We start from the raw sequence: 17,693 nt of genomic DNA on the forward strand, positions 1-17,693 counted from the left end.
AAAAAATCACGGACTGCACGAAATAATCATAACGATGTCAGACTGAAAGTCTAACAGAAGATGATTTGGCTGTTAGCTGTTAGCTAACTTACTTACCTACAATAACAGTGTTTTCGTGAATTTTAATTACTTTTTATAATCAATTAATCAATTAGCAAAAAGAAAGATGTTGATATAAACAAGAAAATGCTCGGGTTATGAAGATAGCGATCATTGCAGAAAAAATTAAATGAACTGCGTTAGGTATTTTTCTGCAATGTCGCTACATGTACCTCCATATCCTGTTACAGAACACAAAATGTTTTTAAAACACTGATTAAAGTATTTCAGTTCACTTCACTATACCTAGACTTGTACTTTTTAAGACACTAAGTCATACTATGGCGATTTAAATGTTTAATTAAACTATTTTTATCGTTCGATTGGATAGCATAGCGTCGTAGCTCAGTGGTTAAAGTATTGGGCTTTTAAACCGCGAATCATCATTTTGAATCCGCCTGGAGCTTTTGCTCATTATTACAGAAATTAATTATCGAAAATGTAATTTTTCATCAAATATTGCATTTTTTTTGGTCTTAAATATCTTCTTATCCATTATAATATTTTTCATAATTAAGTAATTTTCTGCTGATTTGAAAATATGTCAAGGTGTAGTGAGCCACCTTAACATAAACCCACTTGTTTTTGCATAATGCCTTCATTTCAACCTTAGTAACCGGTTAAAAACATTGTAGTAAAAGATTTCTTTGAATGTTTAGTAAAACAGTTTGTTTTCTGTATAAAATATTTATTTCATAAACCACCATTACCTGTATATCAATTAAATAAAACAACCGATACAGCATGGGAAGGGCTGGAAGTCATAATGTCCCTGAATGGTAAATGAAGCTATCACGTTTCTTTATTGACTATTAACCATTACGTGAACATAAATCAAAATACATCTCACATTTTGTAAACATGTATTTTTTTTTCTTAATAAAGCAATGACTTTATTATGCAACATACAATGTATATCAAAATTATTAGAGTTTGTTTTAAAGGGGCATGGTCAGGATTTTTTTCTTTTTTATTGTTGAGAATACTTTAGAAAATGTATTTCTAAAGATTTAGAGTCAGCTGTAAAGTAAAAAGCAAGATACAGAGCTCATAATAATCTGTTAAGTAAAAAAGCCGTTTTCAATGGTTGGTCCTCTAATTGCACAACAAAACAAAGATATAAGCCGAGCTTTGCTAACATAAAGATAAAATATTTATTTCATGTACTGTAAATCAATAAAATAACTCAATTAAGATGCAGATAACTGCAATGAGAGGATTAAATGGATGTTAAAAAAATAAAACACGAATTGAGTCTTAAATCTTACACTTGCCGTAGCATCCTGATAATCAAAATCACTATTTTATTTGAAGATAGTTATGAGTCATTTAATAAGTTTAATCAACCATGTAAGTTTGAATATGGACCATTATGTGATGCAGGTTTTTTTTTCACTTACAACTTTGAAAGCTTCTTTAAACCAAAGATTAAAATGGTAAAGGTCTGCACAAGTTTTAAAGGAAATACACACGATTTTAGATCAAAATTTTAGTTTTTATTTTAAAGTATAAAATGTAATAAAATGGTTTACATGCACATTTTGAATAAATAACCAAAAAGAGATATACAGAGGTAAGAATTCGTTGATATATAAACAAAGTTCGAGTCTTATGTTTGTTAACAAATAATGAAAGATGTGGAATTACCATTTCTTTGACAAAATGACTCATGGCAAATAAGGTAAACTGATTCAATTTGTTCATAAATAATATTATCAACAAAAGAAAACAACATTTGATTGTAACTTATACCAATAAAACAAATATGTAAACAATAGCAAGACTAGAGTTTTGTTTACATAATACAGAATTTCAAACTCTATATCTTGCTTAAATCTCAATTATTGACCTTGAAATTTTGACAAAGCATTAAAAATACCCCAATAAACCATTCTAAACATTAAAATTGGAAAACAAAATTTGCAAATTTTGACTTCAAATAGTGTCTAAGACCTTTTAATATTATATTTTACTTTATTAGATTTATTCAATTTATAACAAAATATTCTTATAGTCGATAAGATTTTAAAGTAAACGTGTATCAATTAATCATCATTACAAAATAACGATGTGTTGAAAAAATTCGAGGCTGTATGTGTGTATGAGCCAGAGGAAATCAATATATCAGTGATGCTTTTTCATAATCAGAGTTTTCTACAAGATACATGTAATTCAAAGAATCTGTGACCCCGCTTAAAGAAAAAAGAGGCTAGAAAACTGGAAAAGCCTATCTGTAACCTTTCTTCTTCAATAACTTCACTACAATACATTTACATGTAACACGTAAACTGGTTATTATGCGTTTATTTTTTATTTACTTGTACATAGAAATTTTAACTTAGATTTAGGATACTGATTTATGCTATCTCTGGAAATAACATGCATCACAGACTTATGATTTATCAAAAAATTTATCTTATAACATGCATCAAAAACTTATGATTGTAACTGCTATGGTTTTTCTTGCTTTTAAAATCTAGAGAATAAGATTGATTTTTTAAACCAGAAATCAAAATTAAGTCGATGTGCCATCCCTTCCATATCATGATTTATTTATCAACATATTATTATGAAAATGACAAATGTGTACGGATTGGTTGCTCTGGAGTAATGATTGATCAAACTTTTGTATAAATTCTATGTTCATGTCAAATATCGTTCAAAACTATGACGAAATAAGAGGTTGGACAATGAACGTCTTTGCAGCGAGTTCATATTTACTTTGTTTTATCTTGATGTATAGTTATGGACAACTGTTACCTTTAACTTCGGACTTTATCAAGCAAGGCTATGTGTCCGAGAGCATGGATGAAGGTGTTTTTGCTGTACACACCCTGGAAATAAAGTCTCTTGTAGAGTGTGCATTGCGTTGTGGCATGAATTTACTTTGTAACGCTGTGGACTTTTGCTTTCTTGATGGTTTATACACCTGCCGATTCCGTTATGGACATGCTAACCTTTCAAACACCATTACACAGTGTGAGGCTTATGAAAACACAGCTGTAAGTACAATTATATTAAGGTTTTTAGGACATAGATAGATAATTTTTGAGATTAAGTACACCTTACTCACATTATTTGAATTTGGCGTAGTTTGTATCTATATGTTAATAATCTGCTGAAAACTTATTGTCTAAGCCATTAAATTAAAAAAAAGCATTCAACATAAAAATCTTTAGAAATATTTTGAACGTTTTTATTTTAAAATATAATTAAGAAATAAAATAATTTCAGTCATTAGAGGAATTAAATCTGAGGAAAGAAATTCTGACTTAATAAAAATCGTCATTTTATTGCAGACCTCTCTCTCAAAAACTTTTTAAAAAGCAAACGTTGGATAGAAAAAATGAAATTAAAATTTTCAGCGACAATGCACATCTAAATATGTTTTATTTTTTTATCTTTATATCTATTTGGTAGTGAAAGAAAAAATGTCCTGAAATGTGCTGAATTTTTTTTATAGTATAATATTTTTCCGTGTTAAACATTTTTGAAAGGGAATAGAGAATGCAGAGTGGAAAATTAAAGAATCAGAATTTTCGGTTGGGCCTTGTGTCCATAATAATGAAAATAAGAATGTAACCTGATTTGAAATGTTACTTTTTAAAAATTTTAAAGTACTAAAGGGTATATTGAATTGTCATAAATCCTGTTTGATCCTATTGGCGATAAATGTTTTTATTATTTTTTTTTTTAAATAAAGCAATTAAATGTTATTAGTTTGTTAAACTCAAATTTATATTTAAACTAAAATTCAGTATATCATTATTGTTCGTAGAGCGATCGCTAAGTGAATGTAGTCCATACTGGGCTTAACATACTTGAGCTTTGCTTGTAATTCTGGTATTTAAAAAAAAAGGGGTGGCTCTATATTACAAGCTCATGAATCGCTCCTGAATTTTCATTGTTTGTTTCAAGTTAAAATCGACCAGGGACAATTTCACTTTCGCGGGCCTTTCTGGTGGAGGCATTTATGACTACCGCTATTCGTAAATAATTTTATATATAATAGTATATTCTATATATATATATATATATATATATATATATATATATATATATATATATATATATATATATATATATGAAATAAGGACAATATATTATCTAGTTGTTTGAACTAAACTCAATGATACAAGCTAAAACGGGATCATTTACGTCTCATTTCCTTTTTAGTACTTTCACACAACCACATAAAGATCCTAAACCAATTATAAACATTCAAGACTGTCGCACAAGTTCTTAAAACGATAAGAAGCTACGCCATTTTGTATGATTTCTTAATATACCATGAGGTTAAAGTATTCGATGTGTTACATGTATCAGAGCTCTATCGGAAGTTCTTTTAAGGGTCGACGACTGGATCAAGGTTTTTTAATCATGGCGTACAAATTTAATTTGTGATGTTGTCATACGCAAAAATGACATTAACATTAATTATTCGTGATATTTTTTAATCAAGACAGATCTTACACATTTACAACCACATTGTTTCATCTAATGTAATCAATGCTAAGCTATGAAATTTATTCATCATTTGCGCGATACAATTCAGTCATTCGCTTAAGCAGTGGGATCCTATGGAGTTGAAGCCCCCTCAAAAAATTGAATAATTACAGCTGAAATGACATCTATTGTGGTGCTAGAATGAAAATCTTTTCTTTAAATCGTTCATAGAATTAAATTTAGGGTGTTTGATATATGTTTTGTGCAATTAGAAAGCATTTAACAGAGTATTAAGTTGTAGTTTCATACATTTATATATACTGTGTTAACGACTTTCTCAATCATTATACTTGATTATTAAATCCTACTTTTCGTGTCAGTTGCTGTAGTAGGGACGTTATATGTTTTCAGAACAAAATACACATGATAACAGCATCCTGACATAAAAAGGTGTCTAAACTTGTAGCCACAGTAGGGTGTGTCGCGGATGTAGTACAATTGTAGTACAATACATAGGCCAACTACATTATATTATACACTGTAATCTTTCTCCTTTTACTCTCTAAAATCAAGTTTTATAATACTTTATTTTTTTTTTTAAATAGACATCCAAAGAATACGTAACCAAAACAATTGCTATCTGCAAAGTTTGTTTACCTGACATGAATCAGTTTTAATATCTAAACTCAATTTACATGTATATGAAAAATAACTGTAATATATCTCAGTGATATATTTGATAACAATTACTTCAAAAAACAGTGATTAAACGTTAAACTGTCATTAAATTTTGATTAATTAATTAGTATTTCATTCGTTTATATATCTATGTTTAATATGTTGACATTGTTTCTTTTTTTACAGAGCAAAGACTGTCCGGACGGATTATTCTTAAGAGCTCAAGGAATATGCAAAATCAGTAAGTGGATGCCACAAAGTAACAATACCATAATAAAAGTGATGTGTTTATCTTTATATAGTTAAGTAACAAGACCATAAAAAAAACTATGTGTCTGTATTTCATATGGTTAAGATATATCTTAGCTCAATAATAAACTTTCGGTGTTGCCGTTTCTGGTAAGACGAGGTTTAGCGGTTTATATTAGTGTCAGGTGTATGTATATATAATTTATATTTCACCTCTCTTTCATTTTGATATACCAGTATTATAGAAGCATATTATAGAAATGCCATAGGTGTTAATCTGGTTCTAGCATTTTTTTAGTTTATAAGCAAAACGTCTTAATTTATAAGATTTACCAGTCATACTTTTTTAGCTCAGTTATTCTGATCACATTTTGTCCATCGTTCGTTTGTTATCTTTTTACATTTTGAAGTTCATTCTAAAACCGTTTGACCAATTTCAACCAAATTCAAAACAAAGCATCCTTAGGGAAAGACAAATATCAATTGCAGAAATAAAAGACCGATCTTTTTTCAAAACTCGAAACTATTCTGATCACATTTTGTCCATCGTTCGTCTGTAAACTTTTTACATTTTGAACTTCATTCTAAAACCGTTTGGCCAATTTCAACCACATTTAAAACAAAGCATCCTTAGGGAAAGACAAATATCAATTGCAGAAATAAAAGACCGAGCTTTATTCAAAACTCGAAACTGTAGAAAAAGGGGGGTATATTTTTTAAAAAATTCTTCTCAAGAACTACTGAGTCAAATTTAATGTAATTTAGCATAAATACTCCTTATGGAAAGGAAAATATAAATTTAAAAAAATTATGGTCTAGTTCTGTTTCAAATCTGAGTTATGTGAAAAAAATAAAGAAAGGGCGTGTTGCAATCAGTTTATAGCTTCAGGTTTGGTATTCATAAGTCTAGCTAAAATGGGTAGGCAAAACCGGGCCGGGGCAAAACAAAAAATGGCAGTTGGCCCGGGGCAAAACAAATGATTGGCAGTTATTTAGCTGCCAATCTCATTTAAATTTTCAGGAAATTTTAAGAACCAGTATATTTGTTTTCGCTGTATATATTACTGCAAAACAAAGCGTATTTTGAAATTGACGATTGCCGATCTACCCCGGCTTTTTTTTGCTTATCAATTTTACCAAGACTCGTATTCCATACTTCTAAAACGAGGTTCTTTGTTCAAAGCAGCCTTGACAATAAAGCGAAAATGGTCGATCTGAAAATGATGAATTTGTTTGATATTGTTGAGCAACAGTTCGCGTACGAAAGGAATCTTTGAAACATGCAAAATACATTAGTGTCGATTTTGTAAAGTAAATTGAGGCTAAATATTTTAATGCGTTGACAGTTTTCACATATGACGGTGGTGTTAGCTTTTTTGATTTTCGTTCCGTTTTCATTATTTATGATATGTAACCTGGGAACTATCGCCTGTATTTTGTGATTTTTACGTATCAAATTAAACTTCGGTAAATCAGACAGCTAACTGTTTACCTGCGCAAATTTAAGCAAAATCTGAAGTATTAAAAAGTACTAAACTACAATTCATTCTATCGATAAATCGGTATGCTCTTTTGTGTAATGGAAGACTAATGCAATATGTTTTGTTGAGATGCTTAGCATTTTCTCCAGTTCTGAGGCCATTCTTTTTTTCCCATTTTAAATGCTGAATAGGAAATACCAAGTTAAAAATCTTAAACTGAATGTAAACAACTCATGTAAACAAAATGACTCAGAATTGTGAGCTCTGTATCTTGCTTAATATTCTACGATTGACGCTGATATTTTGGTTGATCATAAGACATTTTATATGAATTATAGTATATTAAATACTTGTACAAAAAAAATAAAGGTTGATATGCTGTATATATAACTTCTCTTTGGGGCCCATCTTTATACAATGAATAATGTAAAATCTACAATATTTTTGATAGTTTTTCAGACACGAGTAAATAAAAACGACACCATTAAAACAGTTTCCATAGTTCTGACACATTTTTGTTGCAGGGATAAAGGAATTATCGTTATTCTTAAGAAAATATTACTGCGAAAAATTATCCTGGTTTGTAACCATTTGTTTTTTATGAAATAAGACGAAAATAATAGATGTGCGTCAGTAAATTAGAGTGATGTGCCTGTCAATACTGTATTTTTTTTTATGTCACGTGAAAACATTTTTCATTCCAATGTATTCATCAATCAAGTGTGAATGAAGTTATAAAAGTCACACGAGTTTACTCGAGGTAAACAACAGTCATTTAATTATAATAGAGAAGACAAATTAAATTTTTAAATGTTTTTAATTTGAGGAAATGAGTGAATTGATGTACAATTTTCTTCTTTACATCTATAGGATTTTTCAAAAATGAAATACAATAACTATTATATTATATTTTTTTTTAAAAATGCAATAACTAGTAAGTAGTTGAAGAAGAAATGGTCACATTTGCATCTCGTATATTCTGATCGCTTTATTAAGTGGGGGGGGGGGGGGGAGCAGAACAAAAAAATGGGGAATATGAAGTTAACGGTGAACCCTACCAAATGTTAAGTTTTATATCTTGCGTAGGATTTTCTTATTCTATGTAAAAATGGTATTCATTGAAAGTACAATGTAAAAAATTACGTGTATGCAAAAATAAGTGTAAAATTCCAATACATTACAATATTTTTTTTGTTATTTTACCGATGGGCTATATATGGCACAATATCTTTTAACGCCCATTGTTTCTCAGGTGAGCGATGTGGCCCCATGGGCCTCTTGATTTATTTATTTTTTTTCTTTTAAAAGAGACAAAATGATTATAATGAATCACGTCCAGTTAATTTTAACATTTATACATTTCAAGATACTGATGAGTGCCAGAATGACCCATGTCTTAACGGAGCCACATGTACGAACACACCCGGCTCATTCAACTGTACATGTGACGCCGGATGGACCGGGATAGTTTGTGATGAAGGTAAACGACAATAAAATGCGTAAATTTTCACGTTTGTTTTTTAAAATCAAATGTAAAATAAGCATGTCTATAGTTGTGGAGGCAGCAATTGTTAAAATGTTCCTTCCGTTAAAATAAGGATTTTTTTTTGAAATCCAACTTAAAACCAAATTCTCCTTTGCAAAATTGTTATACGTTAAAGCTGACATGAATGCATAAATCATTTGTTCGCCATATTAGTTTCGATCACTCCTCTACTGCCACTGGGGTATCTACAGTAGTTAAGAAAGTTACGGTCGGCTGCTTTCCGATCGAGGCATGTAGGTTGCACGGACTTGTAAATGCATGAACTACACATTGTAGTAAAATGTTTGTGATAAAGAATAAAGGAAACAACAATCACTAAAATACAAGTTTTATTTATTCTTCAAAAGAATTTTCCAGGTATCAAGGTATCATTTTGCACAGATTGCGCTCCCTTATGCATATCGAACATGTCTGCCGTTCATACGAATGCATAACGTATGCGTCTTTTTGAAAACCCTGGCGGAACTATATCCAACTCAGTAGCTAAATAATAGTAAATCCATGAAAGTAACACGTAACATCGTTCCATCGATTTCTACAAAAAGCTCAGTTTCTAAAATCCATCCTGTTATTATACCCCCCGCAAACGAAGTTTGGGGGGGGGGGGGGGTATATAGGAGTCACCTTGTCCGTCCGTCCGTCCGTCCGTCCGTCCGTCTGTCTGTCTGTCTGTTCGATTCGTGTCCGGTCCATATCTTTCTTATGGAGAAACATTAGAAGTTCTTACTTCACACAAAGATTGCTTATGACCTAAAGGTTTGTCATGACCTTGAACCAAGGTCATTCGGGCAAGGTCAAGGTCACAAACAGAAAAAGTGCAAAATTCGTGTCCGGTCCATATCTTTCTTATGGAGAAACATTAGAAGTTCTTACTTCACAAAAAGATTGCTTATGACCTAAGGGTGTATCATGACCTTGAACCAAGGTCATTCGGGCAAGGTCAAGGTCACCAACAGAAAAAGTGCAAAATTCGTGTCCGGTCCATATCTTTCTTATGGAGAAACATTGGAAGTTTTTACTTCACACAAAGATTGCTTATGACCTAAGGGTGTGTCATGACCTTAACCCAAGGTCATTTGTGCAAGGTCAAGGTCACTGACAAAAAAAAGTGCAAAATTCGTGTCCGGTCCATATCTTTTTGATGGAGAAACATTGGAAGTTCTTACTTCACACAAATATTGCTTATGACCTAAGGGTGTGTCATGACCTTGACCCAAGGTCATTTGGACAAGGTCAAGGTCAATGGCAGAAAAAAAGTGCAAAATTCTTGTCCGGTCCATATCTTTCTTATGGAGAAACATTGGAAGTTCTCAGTTCACACAAAGATTGCTTATGAGCTAAGGGCTTGTCATGACCTTGACCCAAGGTCATTTGGGCAAGGCCAAGGTCATTTGCAGAAAAGTGTCAAACTCGTGTGCAGTCCATATCTTTCTAATGGACAAATATTGGAAGTTCTTAATTCACATCTAGCATGCTTATAACCTAAGAGTGTGTCATGACCTTGACCAAAGGTCAATTGAGGAAGTTCAAGGTCATTGTTTTAAAAAAAATCAGGCTCAGTATACCAATAATTCAAAATGTTTATATTAAGTGGCTGCTTGACATGTGGAATTTCGTTTGATTCGAGTCATGTTTGTTAACATAAGGATGCAAATGTTATCATGCATTAACAGTTAACTTGAACTAAAATGGAATTTAAAGAATAGAAATTGGTTTGTGTACTCATATAAGCATTAACAGTTTTAAAAAATAGAGCAGTTGTTATTTATAGAAAATGGACGATGAAATAGATTCATCCAATATTTTCTATAATAGAAAAAATACATGAGTTATGATTTTTTCTTAGCGCGGGGTATCAATTGTGAGCTTGCTCACAGTACCTCTAGTTGACATTGCTCGATCTGCCATAGTGTGTGGTTTGCGCATATGCGATGCTTAAACAGAAACAACACAGGAAGCGGTCTACAATTATCGAGGATTTTTTAAGTATCTGTACCTTGGTTTCAGTCTGTCTACTTCGTTGTTCGCTTAGATATACCTTGCAAGTTTAGTGGTTGTCATATTATTTTTGTTCAATACGTTTTTCTACACGTCTTTTCGTCCAAGGTTCGGGTGTATGGAATGCCTGAATGCAGTTATATAGGGGGTGTGTATCGATGAGACACAACTAATATGGCGGTAGTCGGAGATAAAAGAGAAATAATGCGTATTTATGAATTCATGTCAGCTTTAAATACGAGGACTATTACATGCATTTTAATGTATTAATTGATGTTGCTGTGTTGTATTTTTTTATTGTAAGTTTTGATGTTATACTGTTTTTCTAGTATTTATTATGGATGATATAACAGGTAAACATCATAACTTTTAGATATCAATGAATGTCTTGACAATCCTTGTCAAAACGGAGGAACATGCAGCAACAGCGATGGATCTTTCACGTGTACATGCGCTGGTGGATTCACAGGGGCACTCTGTAATGAAGGTATATGTATATTATTCTTCCTCCCTCTATCAATATTAATGTATATTTCTCTTTTCCCTCTATCAATATAAATATGTATGCCTTGCTCCTCTTTTTCTGTGTTTCTTTCCGACTCTCTTAATTTAAGTTGATGTTTATTTACTCTGATTGCTATTTCTGTGTATCTGCCTTCCTCTCTCATGTTTGTCATTATCTCTCTAAATCGATACTTATCTTTACAGTGTTCGTACTTTTAAATACCAACATGTTATTACATCTTTATCTTTTCTATACGTATAAAGAAAGAAACTGTTATTTGTAGATTATTTTTGTTGGATATAGTTTCATTTTTATATCAATACAGGCATGCTTGATGTTTATATTCTCTGTAAAGAAGAAGTCAGATCTAATTTTCAAAAGGTTTACAAATTCATAAGCTTTATTTGATTTTGACGTATTTGTAATTATACCTTATTTTCAAACATTCAAATAGAAGGAAGTGCTGTAGAGTACATCAGGTATTTTCAATTTCAGGTCACTTGAGGCACTCTGATTACTTATTAGAATTAGTATTTCACCGTCGTCGTCCGTGTTAATGCGACGCTCGTCGTGCGTTAACATTTGCCCGTTTATAACTTCGTAAAAAAAATTACTTTGGCCGTTTCTATTAAAATGTGGCATGATGCATCATAAATTGTACATTTTATGACTCTTTGCTTCGATTACCTATGGGCAGGACCAAATTTGCTAAGTTTGACCATTTATAATATTTTACTTTTTCTCTGCGTATCTAAGAAAATCTACTTAAAATAATGCATTCATATCTCTACAAAAATTGTAACTTTCATTTGTTCAAATTTATGAGTTTCACCTCTAGGTCCAAGCAAAAATGCTAGTTTTGTATCGTAGCATATAATGTTAAAAAATCTTCTTTTCACGTGCTGACACTGAGTAGAAGCTGACTGTATATTAAGAAAGACAACAAAACTTTTTTACATAATTTTTAACATTTTATGACCTCTGGGTTTAGGGTTAATAATCCAAGTCAGGGTAAAATGCTGATATAGTATGATTTTATACACACACGTATTAAATGTTTTTAGCTCACCGAGCTGAAAGCTCAAGTGAGCTATTCTGATCACATTTTGTCTGTCGTCCGTCTGTCTGTCTGTCTGTCCGTCTGTCTGTAAACTTTTCACATTTTCAACATCTTCTCAAGAACCACTGGGCCAATTTTAACCAAACTTGGCACAAAGCATCCTAAGCCTAAGGGGATTCAAAGTGGTGAAAATTAAGGACCACGCACTTTTGCAAAGGGAAATAATTAGGAATTCATAAAAAAAATTTCGAGAAATTTTCAAAAATCTTCTACTCATGAACCATAATATCAGGAAAGCTGAAACTTGTGTGAAAGCATCCTCAGGTAGTGTAGATTAAAAATTGTGAAATTCATGATCCCCGGGGATAGGGTGGAGCCACAATGGGGGGTCGAAGTTTAACAAAGGAATATATAGAGTAAATCTTTAAAAATCTTCTTCTCAGAAACTAATCAGCCAGGAAAGCTGAAACTTGTGTGGATGCATCCTCAGGTAGTGTAGATTAAAAATTGTGAAATTCATGATCCCCGGGGGTAGGGTAGGGCCACAATGGGGGGTCGAAGTTTTACATAGGAATATATAGAGTAAATCTTTAAAAATCTTCTTCTCAGACACTAATCAGCCAGGAAAGCTGAAACTTGTGTGGAAGCAACTTCAGGTAGTGTCGATACAAAGTTGATAAAAATCGTGACCCCCTGGGGGGTAGGATGGGGCCACAATGGGGGGTCGAAGTTTTACATAGGAGTATTAAGAGTAATTCTTTAACCAATTTTAACCAAACTTGGCACAAAGCATCCTTAGCCTAAGGGGATTCAAAGTTGTGAAAATGAAAGACCACGCCCTTTTCCAAAGGGAGATAATTAGGAATTTATGAATATTTTCGAGAAATTTTCAAAAATCTTGTTCTCATGAACCATAAGATCAGGAAAGCTGAAACTTGTGTGGATGCATCCTCAGGTACTGTAGATTTATAGTTGTGAAAATTATGACCCCCGGGGGTAGGGTGGGGCCACAATAGGGGGGGGGTTAAGTTTAACAAAGGAATATATAGAGTAAATCTTTAAAAATCTTCTTCTCAGAAACTAATCAGCCAGGAAAGCTGAAATTTGTGTGGAAGCATATTCAGGTAGTGTAGATACAAAGTTGTGAAAATCGTGACCCCCAGGGATAGGGTGGGGCCACAATGGGGGGGGGGGGTTGAAGATTTACAAAGGAATGTATAAAGTTAATCTTTAAAAATCTTCTTCTCAGAAACTAATCGGCCAGGAAAGCTGAAACTTGTGTGAAAGTATCCTCAGGTAGTGTAGATACAAAGTTGTGAAAATCGTGACCCCCGCTGGTAGGGTGGGGCCACAATGGGGGGGGGGTCGAAGTTTTACATAAGAATATATAGAGTAAATCTTTAAAAATCTTCTTCTCATGAACCATAAGATCGGGAAAGCTGAAAATTGTGTGAAAGCATCCTCAGGTAGTGTAGATTCAATGTTGTGAAAATCATAACCCCCAGGAGTAGGATGGGGCCACAATGGTTGTTGAAGTTTTACATAGGAATAAAGAGTAAATCTTAAAAATCTTCTCGGAAACTAATCTGCCAGGAAAGCTGAAACTTGTGTGGAAGCATCCTCAGGTAGTGTAGATTCAAAGTTGTGAAAATCATGACCCCCGAGGGTAGAGTGGGGCCACAATAGGGGGTTGAAGTTTAACATATGAATATATAGAGTAAATCTTTAAAAATCTTCTTCTCAAAAACTAATCAGCCAGGAAGCTGAAACTTGTGTGGAAGCATCATCAGCTAGTGTAGATTCAAAGTTGTTAAAATCATGACCTCCGGGAGTAGGGTGGGGCCACAATAGGGGGTTGAAGTTAAACACATGAATATATAGAGTAAATCTTTAAAATTCTTCTACTCATGAACCATAATATCAGGAAAGCTGAAAGTTGTGTGAAAGCATCCTCAGGTAATGTAGATTCAAAGTTGTGAAATCATAACCCCCAGGGGTAGGATTGGGCCACAATGGGGGGGGGGTCGAAGTTTTACATAGGAATATATAGAGTAAATCTTTAAAAATCTTCTTCTCAGAAACTAATCAGCCAGGAAAGCTGAAACTTGTGTGGAAGCATCCTCAGGTAGTGTAGATACAAAGTTGTGAAAATCGTGACCCCCAGGGGTAGGATGGGGCCACAATGGGGTGGGGTGGGGGGTTGAAGTTTAACAAAGGAATATATAGAGTAAATCTTCAAAAATCTTCTTCTCAGAAACTAATCAGCCAGGAAAGCTTAAACTTGTGTGGAAGCAACTTCAGGTAGTGTAGATTCAAAGTTGTGAAAATCGTGACCCCCCGGGTGGTAGGGTGGGGCCACAATAGGGGTCGAAGATTTACATAGGAATATAAAGAGTAATTCTTTAACCAATTTTAACCAAACTTGGCACAAAGCATCCTTAGCCTAAGGGGATTCAAAGTTGTGAAAATTAAAGACCACGCCCTTTTGCAAAGGGAGATAATTAGGAATTTATGAAAATTTTCGAAAAATTTTCAAAAATCTTGTTCTCATGAACCATAAGATCAGGAAAGCTGAAACTTGTGTGAAAGCACCCTCAGGTAGTGTAGATTCAAAGCGATTAGAAGCTTTTGGAGATATTTTCTTAATTCAACCTAGCTCTAGACTTTAACAATTTGTTGAATGTTTTTATATCTATATTCATGTATATTCAAACAAAGTCATTATATGTATTTTTTTTCCAGTTCTTAGAAGATATAAGAAGCCGATCGAATTCTTTACTCGCATTTTTTATACATTCTCTTGTTAAATGTACACCAAGCTCAAAATTTATTTTTCCGAAAAATCATACTTCCTACGAAAGGTTGTTATCCAGAGATGATACGATTTTAGGCCTACCTAATATATATATTTTTTATTTATTCCGTCCCCATTCCGGCGATAACAGCATGCCTTTACCTGCAGCTAGCCTTTTCTATCGTTGACGTCACTGTTTCCAAATATGGTCATGTTAATATTCGAAAAACTTGTAGATTTTACATTTGTTGATTTGTAACATGTCAGCCGTGCTATTTCGGAAAATTGATATACAAATGCAGAGACTACAGATAGAAAGTGTGTATTATAGTGGCAGGTTTTATGTAAATAACAGACAGCATTTTATAGCTGTAATTAAGCATAAGGAAACATTCGATTGAAGGCCTGCGGGGTCCTCTCTAAAGTGTTTCTTCTTGTGTTTTATAGGTGACACGATCAAAATTGCACTCTTTCATACTCAGGCTTACACACCAACACGATTGCATATACGGATTTACAAGTTTACATGTCTGGATATTTGAACACGATTACCCTCCATTAAAAAAAACAGATTCATAAATTGTTCACTCTAATGCCAGTAAATTTTAGAATAGATGTTGACAAAGTTTGGATGCTAAATAATTTTGTATGTGTATTTTAATAATGTCTTAAGTCATATTTAATATGAAGTCATTTATGAAAGACTATAGTCTATAGCTTAATATTTCAAAAGAAATGAAATGAAACAAAATTTTGCAGATCGGCTTCATTTTTGATTAACAAACTGTTTTTTCATTCCATATTTAAATTGTATTGTATTTTCGTTACGTAATCACTAGACATCGGCATTTTTCTCTGTTTTATTGTCAATAGTTCTACCGACCATCGCATTAGTTAAACCTGCAGAACAGTCGTCATCTTGCTATTTAATATATGGACTCATTGCGGCAGTAAATGGCTTAAATATTACATTTACAGTTCAGTTTAATAACTTAATAACAACTATCACAGCTTTTTCTCTATTGTAGTTAATTATATCCTCATATCTTTATAACGCAAATATGATTATTTATTGTAATTTCGTTGACAGTTCTGCCGAACATCGCATTAGGTAAACCTGCCGCACAGTCATCAAGAGAATCTGACTTTAACGCCGCGTATGCAGTGGATGGCAATACAGGAACAGATATTTATGTAGACAAGTGTACACACACACACGTAATGGCGACAGCAATCCGTGGTGGAGGGTGGATCTACAGGCTGTGTATTACATCACATCTGTCAGAATACTCAACAGAGGGATAGACAGTGGTGGTGGTAAGCGTACAAAGTAACAGCATAGCAAAATAGAAATATAATGGATGGATACAATATAGTTTTACATGTTTTGCTGTAATGGTCTATCATTTTGACAATATCATTGAATCTATAGCGTTTATGTAAACGTTATCATTTAGTTTCTTGTTTTCTTTGCACGAAAATTTTTATTACTTATCAAGTTTAATTTGTCTCAAATGTGTTCGTTGTGAAGTGATTCATATTCTTATGTAACACGCATGAGAGTAATATAATGAGAAAATAAATTATTAAAATTGGGAAAATGCATTTCTTGAAATGTAAGTTATGTTATTTATTTTTATAATGTTTTTTCACTATTTTAGATTTTTCAAACCGGCTACGAGATGTTACCGTCACTGTAGGGCTGACAGAATCAGATGTCAACACTCCCTGTGGTGTCTTTGCTGGCCCCGGTACTGCGTCACAGCTGGTTGTCATCAACTGTCCGACGTCACCACAGGGGAGATTCGTAAAGATCTTCAAGACAACTTCGATTCTCACTCTTTGTGAAGTTGACGTGTTCGGTGTATCCGTATAATTATCATAATTATTTATGTTTCAAGGTACACACCAGTAATTGTTTTCACTATATCCATGCAACACAATAGAGGTAATAAAAAGTCTAAAAATCAGTTTGTATTTCTCCTGACAAGATGTTCGGAGGAAATAATATTTGCTACCTATCACATCAGGTGACACTAAACAAGAGGCACATGATACGGCACTTTCTCAAAATATCTAACTACAAACCTCAAAACGACGTGTTTTCCGTGTGTTTGTAACAGACGTTACACTCCAAAGAAAGCTGATTTCCTGTGTTAAAAGAAGTCCCTATGAAATTGATCATCATTTAGCAAAATACAGCAAATATCCTTCTCAAATGTACAACATATTTCTTAGAATTGAGTAAAGTAAGATCTAAAAATTCAGTCAATTAAAAAAGTAATTCTGAAGTATATATGAATTTACTATTGACTAAGTTCATTTTGATTGGTCGACTATCGGTGTGATACCGTATATTTAATGTTGCCGTATATCTCTATAATTTGCACATCCTGAAGAAAATGGCATTGCACCATTTCATGATCTTATCGCGTTAGATTAAATTGTTCTAGTTGTGTCTTAATATTGACAATTATTTTTTAAAAGTTGCTCATTGAATTTTCTTTATTTTGTTTTTTTCATTTGTAATAGTCCATGCAGTATATAATTTAACTGTGTACCGTTATATTTTATACAGCGTTTGAGAGGAAAAAAACCCATTCTAATTAGCATGTAGCATATGTGCAATAACAGTTTGTTTTATAACTATGTAGTTATTAACGTGGTATAAGACATCTGTTGATATTAATGTAGATTAAAGTACATTATAATTACAATACTTTTACAGGTTTAGAATTTTCAAATTTTACAATATTTAATAAAAAAATAGCTTTTAAAAATATAAGAGGTAAAAACAGAGGTAAAAAATCTAAAACCCATAGCAGGATTCGAACTCA

At 32.7% G+C, this 17,693-nt stretch overlaps 1 pseudogene; it reads left to right on the forward strand.

Annotated features, from left to right (window-relative positions):
* Positions 1-2,752: 2,752 nt before the first annotated feature.
* LOC128173297 (fibropellin-1-like) lies at positions 2,753-17,424 on the forward strand (annotated as a pseudogene).
* The last annotated feature ends 269 nt before the right edge of the window (positions 17,425-17,693 follow it).

This window comes from Crassostrea angulata, chromosome 2 (genome assembly GCF_025612915.1).
Source record: "Crassostrea angulata isolate pt1a10 chromosome 2, ASM2561291v2, whole genome shotgun sequence".
Lineage (NCBI taxonomy): Eukaryota > Metazoa > Mollusca > Bivalvia > Ostreida > Ostreidae > Magallana > Magallana angulata.